This window comes from Sinocyclocheilus grahami, unplaced genomic scaffold (genome assembly GCF_001515645.1).
Source record: "Sinocyclocheilus grahami isolate Dianchi unplaced genomic scaffold, SAMN03320097.WGS_v1.1 scaffold51.1, whole genome shotgun sequence".
Classification (NCBI taxonomy): domain Eukaryota; kingdom Metazoa; phylum Chordata; class Actinopteri; order Cypriniformes; family Cyprinidae; genus Sinocyclocheilus; species Sinocyclocheilus grahami.
Genome location: NW_015505230.1, coordinates 393,116 through 401,709, shown reverse-complemented (window position 1 = coordinate 401,709; position 8,594 = coordinate 393,116).

Below are 8,594 nucleotides of genomic sequence, written 5' to 3'. Positions count from 1 at the left end.
GCCCACTGACACTCACGCTATCTGCCCCCCCGGGCAGAAGGGATAGCCCCCCCTGTTAAAATGTTCTGGCGCCGGGACTGGTAATACTGTATAAGATTTCTAATCAAACTGAAAGAATACATCTAGGCTACCCGCTGCCGTTTTCAAAGCACAATGCAAAACTGTGACATTTCATTCACTGATACGCTTCAGTCAGCAGTGCTAAACCCGGAAGCAACCCGCCAAAATAAAAGCCTGCTGATTTTAAGTTTGAAAATGATGAAAATTCATCTTTTAAAAAAATAAGTAAATATTAGCATTTTATTTTCACACTTTATTATTTAGTTGATATATATATATATATATATATACTTAATAAATAAAGTGCAACAATATTATCACTACGATTCATTTATGTTTCATAGTTGTTTTTAATGGGTTACACTATATGCAGTGTGAGGACCAAACCAAATCTCCAGGTTCTCTTATGAACCAGCCTAAAAAAACCCTGTATATATATATATATATATATATATATATATATATTGATCCTTTTCCATTTTGCATTTACTTATACTTTTACTGTTAATACTTAAGTATGTTTAATATAAAACACATATATATATACTTTTCATACTTAAGTACAATAAATATCACATACTTTAAAACTTTAGTCTCAAGTAATATTCTAAACGGTGACTTTAACTTCTGCCAAAGTCATTTTCTGGTAAGATATCTGTACTTTTACTTAAGCGTGGCTTTCAGGTGCTTCATCCACCACTGTGGAGAACTGAATATGCAATAATGTCTATGCAAACTGTAAAATGTTTCCATGTATTGATCAAACTAGTTCTTTCTTTTTGCATAATGAATCACCCACTGTGGCAGAAAGGGTCATTAAAACCATGCTCCACTGGAGTGTAATCAGCATAAACTTCGCTAACATCATGACTGCAGTAATTAACATTATCCTTTAATTATTTTGCCTATTTTATCAGTAGCATCCTGGGAGACGCCTGCAGAAAGAACCCTAAACCATGTTCAAATCCATAAAAAAAAACAGGTAGCCCATCTGAATTAGGACATTTAGGCTATCCATCTAATAGTAGCCTACCAAAATCGCTTCACAGTGAAACAGGGCATTCAATTAGAAAAAAAATGGGCGTGGCTTGATGTTATTCATTGAGAATTGATTGCATAGTGAAAACCCAGCATTCCCTATCATAACAGACTAATGGAGAAAGCTTGATTACATGCAGACTTAAAGCACTATTTCCTTTAAGTTGTACATGAACGTCTACATTATGTACAGACAATTACCCTATAGTGAAACAAACGGTTAGTTTCATGAGTCACTTTACAGCATATATACTATTACAGCATATATAACACACTAGAACTACATTTAAACAAAATATGCAATTTAGATATGCTTTCCAATGGACGCCCAAAGCTATATATTAACATATTTTATAAATAAATATTATTAATGAATAACACCTGCTTTATCTACACCATTATAAGCCAGAATATAAGAAGTACACTCTTAATGGAATTAAAAAGTAATAAACCTTTAAGTAATAAAATATCAGTTAGCAAAGTATATAAATGACTTTATGCCTTGCAATGATTTAGCTCTAATCAAAGCCATTAATCACAGCTGTGTGAATGTAAACAGATACCATATTCTGTTATTCATTTTGCTCAGTGGGGACATTGGAGAATGATTTATTTCATAAATGCATCATGAATCTATCATTTGTACTTATTTAAAATATCAAGGGATGGATTATACAGAGGAGCAGCATAATGCATGCCTCTTAAAACCGCTGTGATTGGATCATATGCCTAAATATGATCTATGATAGCTTGCTAAAAACTTACCTTAACTTTCTCCCCAGAGCATCAGTTTCAGTACCACGTGCTCTCCACAGGGGGAGATGTGGGACCACCAGCACACGTTCAGCTTTCACACACATGGCCGTTCTACAGAAGAAAAAAAGAGCGGAAAGTGATGGGGATATCGTCGGTCTCCCCTCAGCCTGTCTTGCAGATAAAGTATGTCTCCCTTTGTTTAAATAACAATTACTGTCAAATCATACATCGATTTCTTAGCTTAACCTGCCAAAAATATACACGAGGACGGAAATACCCATAAGGCCAAGTGACAAGAGACAGGATATGCAGGCTAGCCGCCAACAGCTCTTAAGGTGACACTGTAATCATAACCTATAGGTGAATTGACAAAAAATGTTGAAGTACTATACTCTTCCGCAATTAGAGACGTTTTCTTCCTCTAACTCACTCTGCCATAGCAAGGGGAATCTTGCACTGTCCTATAGTCTTTAATTGTCAAAATAGTGCAGTTTCTGACATAAGCTATAAAGGAGAAGTTATCAGAGCAATTTTTCGATGTTTAAATACTTCCTCCTGTTCCAGCTTTAACATGCACAGACAACTGAATAAGTAGTTCAGAAGTTGTGGTTGAGGCTTTGTGGTGCTATCAAAACAGACACTGCATAATTTGCTTAAATAATAGCTTGAGTTTGGGGGGAGTTTGTTCAATGAAAAGTGGGTAAAGTGTTCGGGAAGCCTGTTCGCTAATTTGTTTGGTTATGCAAACAAACAATTGAGATTATGAAGGTTGTTCAGATAACGAAAATTACCTGACAAACCATTTTTATAGTACATGGAACTTTGATGTGCACTACCCTTCAAAATGCTGGGGTCAGTTAGATTTAATGCTTTCATTCAGCAAGGACACATTCAATTGTTAAAATGGTTAAGACCATTTATAACATTTAAATGTTTAATGCATTCATAAGATATCTATTTCAAATAAAGGCTTTTTTACTTTCTATTCATTAAAAGAGTTTGGAAGAAAAAAAAAATGTTTAAGAAATTGCCATTTTGCCAGTTATTTCAGCTTTGCATAAATTAAATAGCCAACATGTGCTTTTTACTGTTTTGTCTTGCGTTTCAAAGAAAACATAATTTACAAAACAACAATTTAAAAATATTTACTTAACACTGAACGTTTTAACATTCTAGCAGACATTATACCAATAAAACACAACTTAACTTAAAATTAATAAGTTATTATATAAAATAATATTTTTGGCCATTTTTTAGACCCCTTCTTGAATCAGGCATGCATTTTTTTTACCGTACAAACAAATGCAGCCTTGCTGAGCAGAAGATACATATTTTAAAACATTAGAAAATATTATAGATCCCAGTCTGAACACTATGCGTAAATGTTACGATACATGTATTAATAGAGCTGTTGTAATTATTATTTTCATTATTATTTCCTTTTTTATTTTATTTTACAGAACAACAGTAAAATTACAATAATAACATTTATTAATGTTGATGGAGTTCTTGCTTTTTCTCAGCTTTTATTTTGGCAGAAACGCGCAGGAAGACCTCAGTGCTTCTTTTTGTTGACAAATGATTCTCACTACGAATTTTGGAAGATGTTTGTTGCACGTATCACATTGTAACATCCATGCCTTGTAAAAATTCATAAAAATGTTACCGAGCAGCTGACGAGTAACTCTGTTTCAGAGCAGATTTTCCTCGCGCTTTTGACTTTGAACCCTGCCTTGAATATGCCCAGGGCGTCTTCTAAACCAGATCATATGTAAGAAGAGATATAGAAATCAAGATTACTTAGAGGCTCTGTAACTCTAAATGTATAACAGTCTTACAAGAAGCAGACCAAATCAAGATCATTTCAACACAAACCCCTGCGCCTTATTTACTAGCCAACAGAAATCCACTTTAGGCAGGTGTAAAATGTGCTGGTCTGGCACTGTGAGCATTTAAGTCAGTCATTCCTTCCAGTTCAATCAAGCTTCTTTGCCATGTAAATGAAGCTTATTATAAAATGCAGAAAACGTAGAAAAATGCACTACTGGCATCCAAAGAAAGCAGGTGGTAAACAGAATTTTATTTAAAAGAGAAATTTGCGTAGTGATGCTATGCTGTGGATTTTGCAAATAGCAAATTTAGTTTTTTTTCAGCACAGATTTCTGGGGCATGATTGCGCCATTATCTAATTTGCTTCATTTCTTTAGTGAATTTGGTGTTAAAACTACGCAGACAGCATGTTCCAAAACAAGACGTTATTCTGGTATATTCTTCCCTCTGTATTTACAACAACAGTAAACAGTTCATAAAGATATAGGTGTGGAAGGATGGGGAAAAGAAAGCGTTTGTATAAAAAAAAAAAAAAGAACTCCTCTCAAATCTCATTTGGGCTTCGCTTTAAGGCATACGAGAGACTGAGAAAGGATTCTATGATTCTAAATTGGAACTTTCTTGGCCTGAGTGGTAAGCGCTATGTTTAGTGCAATCCGAATGCTGCACATCACCTGAGAATATCATCCTCCTAACAGTGAAGAATGGTGGAGGAAGCATCACTCTTTTGGAGGGAAAGCTTTTCTATGGGAAACTCATATAGGTAGAAGGAAAAATGGATGGAGCTAACTCCAGAAATATCTCACAGGATAAAGTGCTGCAATCAGCAAGAACGCTGGCACTTTAAAGACACTTCATCTTCCCATAGCACCTGAAACATACAGTAAAAGCCACGGAGTGACTTCAAAGCAAAAAAGGTTAATCGTCTCGAGTGGCCCTGCCAAAAACTCAGACATCGGTCTTACTGAGCATCGCTGGAACGATTTAAAAATTGCAGTTCACGATCGATCCCCATCCAACCTGATGTAGCCTGAGGAATTCTGAAGAAGAATGGGACGAGTGAAATATTCCACTGCCAAGATGTGTAACACTAAAACAGACATATCCAGTGAAACCTGAAATATAATTAAAAATTACATACCGAACTGGTGCCATGTCGACTGAAAAGGTAAGTTTTTTCAGATGCAGAGCAAGTTATTACATTCTGAGGAAAGACTATGAATACAATTTCTTCAAACTTACCTGATGGATTATGCAGAATAAGAAGAGGAACATGTATTACAAAAGTAGCAGTGGACAACTGCGGAATGAATGAATGTATGAAGGCTTTTGAAGGTGAATGAAGATTGTTTTTTTATTTTTTATTTGATGCAAAGGTGATAGAAAGAATAGTGTTATAAATGTACATATATATAAAAAAAAATGTACGATGCTGATGACCGTTAAACATGCCATCACAGTCTTGTGAAAAGGGTCCATGAGCGATGTCAAATATACCGTCCCTCCCATAGACGCTGCATTAGAAACACCGTCGCATTAGCGTTAATTGTTTTTTTATTTTTTATTTGATGCAAAGGTGATAGAAAGAATAGTGTTATAAATGTACATATATATAAAAAAATGTACGATGCTGATGACCGTTAAACATGCCATCACAGTCTTGTGAAAAGGGTCCATGATCCAGAGAAAGAGAACAAAGAGCTAGGGCTTTTTTTTTTTTTTACTATTCAATAATTTTTTTTTTTTAAATGTTTATTTTGCTGTGAAAGTGAATGATATTCTAGGCTGCCCATGAAAGCTTTTTTCAGTGTATTTATAATATAGTTAATATAGTTAATTTAGCAATATCTACAGTATAAACATAGATAATATATTTAATTTAGCAATATCTACAGTATAAACATAGATAATATATTTAATTTAGCAATATCTACAGTATAAACATAGATAATATATTTAATTTAGCAATATCTACAGTATAAATATGTTGTTCCTGTGGTTCAGTGGTAGATAGAGCATGGCGTTAGCAATGTAAAAGGTCATGGGTTTGATACCCAGGGAACACACATACTGGTAAAAAATGTATAGCCTGAATGCACTGCAAGTTGCTTTGGATAAAAGCGTCTGCTAAATGCAAAAATTATTATTATTAAATATCTTCTAGACTATATGATGATATGATGACTAAAAAATGTCCACCCAGGATATCTGCCGGCCCACCCTTCTATAGCCGTCAAGAACCGGGCCTATCACCGCCCTGCCCAATGGGTTATTTTAAATACAGGGTTCCCGTGGGTCCTTAAAGTCTTAAATCTTAATTTTTCATTTTTTCTTACCTTTAATGGCCGATAAAGTAGTGTTCATGAGCGCAGCGCTGCTTTGTTTACAGCCGTTACCGGAGAAACCGCTTTATCCTGCCAGTCCAGAAGCGCCTCCTGCTGGCAGAGAATTAATTAGCATTTTTATAAATGCAATAAGTCCGTCTGCTGTTCTTTCAGACCAATGCGAAAATCGACCCATGTTTTGACTTAAAGTTGTAAATGTGAACCAGTGGATCGACAAGAAGCTAATGTGCCTTCTAAAATTCTAAACAAATAAGACAGCAAGACATATATTTATATGTTTTAAATTAACACAGTTCATAGGTTTGACTACTCCCTTTTCTTAAAAAAAGATTTAAAGGCTGAAATGTGTTGTTTATCATTTTATAAGACTTTTTTTGTTTTGTGAAAACCTGTATCTGAACTGTAAATCATTAACCCTGCTCATATGATATTAATTTTATTTGTGTAGGTCTTTAAAAAGGTCACAAAAAGCCTTCAATTTGATTTTAAAAATCCTTCAGATACCCTGTAAATAGTGAAATAAAATTCCTTCCTTGATATTTGCTGATATGTGCATTGAAAATGTTTTTGATTGATGTTTTGACTCCTATCCAGTTTTCTATAAGAACTTTTTTTTTTTTTAATTTGGGCTAGTTAAATTCATCTATGGCTATCAAAATCTGAAGAGTGCCTGCCCACAGGTCTACCAGGGATTTTGAAATTTTGCAAGCCCCGGCTTAGAACCCATTCCAGATCTAAGCACCCCCAAGCAATCAATCATGACTGACAAGACTTCCAGGAATGTTGGCCAAGTCTTACATCAGTTTCCCTCTACAAAGTCTAAAAGCTGGAGGAAAAAACGTAAACTAGCCAAAGGTTACTCTGGTCTGTTTGGATGATTTTAGAGGGGTTTTGGCACTTTACAGCAAGTCAGAAATGGACACCAGCTGGCAGATCAATTAAAAACCAGCTTGGCTGGCCAGTCCAAACACCTGTCTGATAAAAATACTTGTTTCATGGATGCTCATTACTGAAGCAAGAGTCTAACTCCAAAGTATACTAGAGTCTGGGACCACCAGGGGCTGTTGAAAAGGAAAGCTGTTGAAAAGAAAAAAATATAAATTATAATAAACAATAATAAATATGAATGTTTACATTTTCAGAATTTGATAAAGTTTTTGTTTCTATTGACTGGTCAGAAAACGTTGCCAAAAATGATTTTATAATATAGACAGCCATAGTTTTGAATATCTTTTCAGGTTTAATTAGTTTCTTCTGCTCACCAGGGCTACACATTGATTTGATTATAATAGGTAAAAAAAAAAAAAACTTTCTATTTTAAAATATATTTCATTCCTGTGATACAAAGCTGAATTTTCAGCATCATTACTCCAGTCTCCAGATAGAAAGAAAGAAAGAAAGAAAGATAAATAATACTGACCCCAAACTTTTGAATGGTAGTGTTAAAAAAGACACAAGCATGGACCATTCTCCCTTTTTTTTCCAAGAGCTGTCAAAGAGACAGGTGTGATTTCTCAAGACACCCACAGTATTTGAATGATTTCTGTCCAGGTTTTCCAGGGATAAAAAAGCCTTATACCATCTTGAATCTTTGCAATTATGCTACATAGATTCTGATGGGCTTATCAGCATCTTTCTAGAGTCATGACAGTACAAAAAGCACTCTCTCACACACGCGCACACACACACACACGAGTACGTAGAAACAGAGGCATCAACAGGACTCATTCAGAGAGCTACAGACCCGCCTGAAGCAACTGTACTTTTCCTCACATATCAACACCTTAGTGTTCACAGCAAACAATTAATGATAAAAGCAAGTGCTCATTAAGAACGATGTTCTCATTAAAACCAGTGATTAAGTGTTTGTTATTTATATCATAACTGTAATCTAACACTCACTCTGAATCTCAACTCCATGCTCTGTACTTCCAGGTATTTTTTTAAGACGATAGATGTTCAGGGGAGCAGGGTTGTATAATAGCTTGTAATGGTTTAAATGTTGTTAGCTGTTACCCTTAAGCTCTGGCAGATGGAAGGCATGCAAAGACACATTGTCTCTGGGGTGGGACTCGCAAAGCTATTTACACATTTCCTTTGCCAAACGGAGAGTAATTATCTGTCTCAAAGAGAAATCAATCCAATACCATGGAAGGCCTCCAAAGGCGCAGCAGAAGTATGAAAGCTACAAACGATGATGATGAAAAAATGAGCTTTACACGGCCGAGTCACTTTTTTTTTCAGTAACTGTTCTTGGGTTTGAAGCCTAGCAGAGAGTCTGTCTTTGAGCAGCGGTAGTATACAGCTTTAAACCTCCGTGAAGAACAGCAGCGCACTGCACACACCAGATGGGACTCGCTCACTCATATTATTTTGTTTTGCCAAACATATTGTTTATATCACTGCAAAAAATACTGAAAAATCAAACACACTTGATGACTAGAACAGTTGTTAAACTGGCACAACATTTCCTTAATCAGGGTTAAAAGAGCACAGGTGAGAAGAAATGCCTAAAATGCAAATTAAAGCAGTTGATATAAACGGTTGAACAGCAAAAAAAAAAAA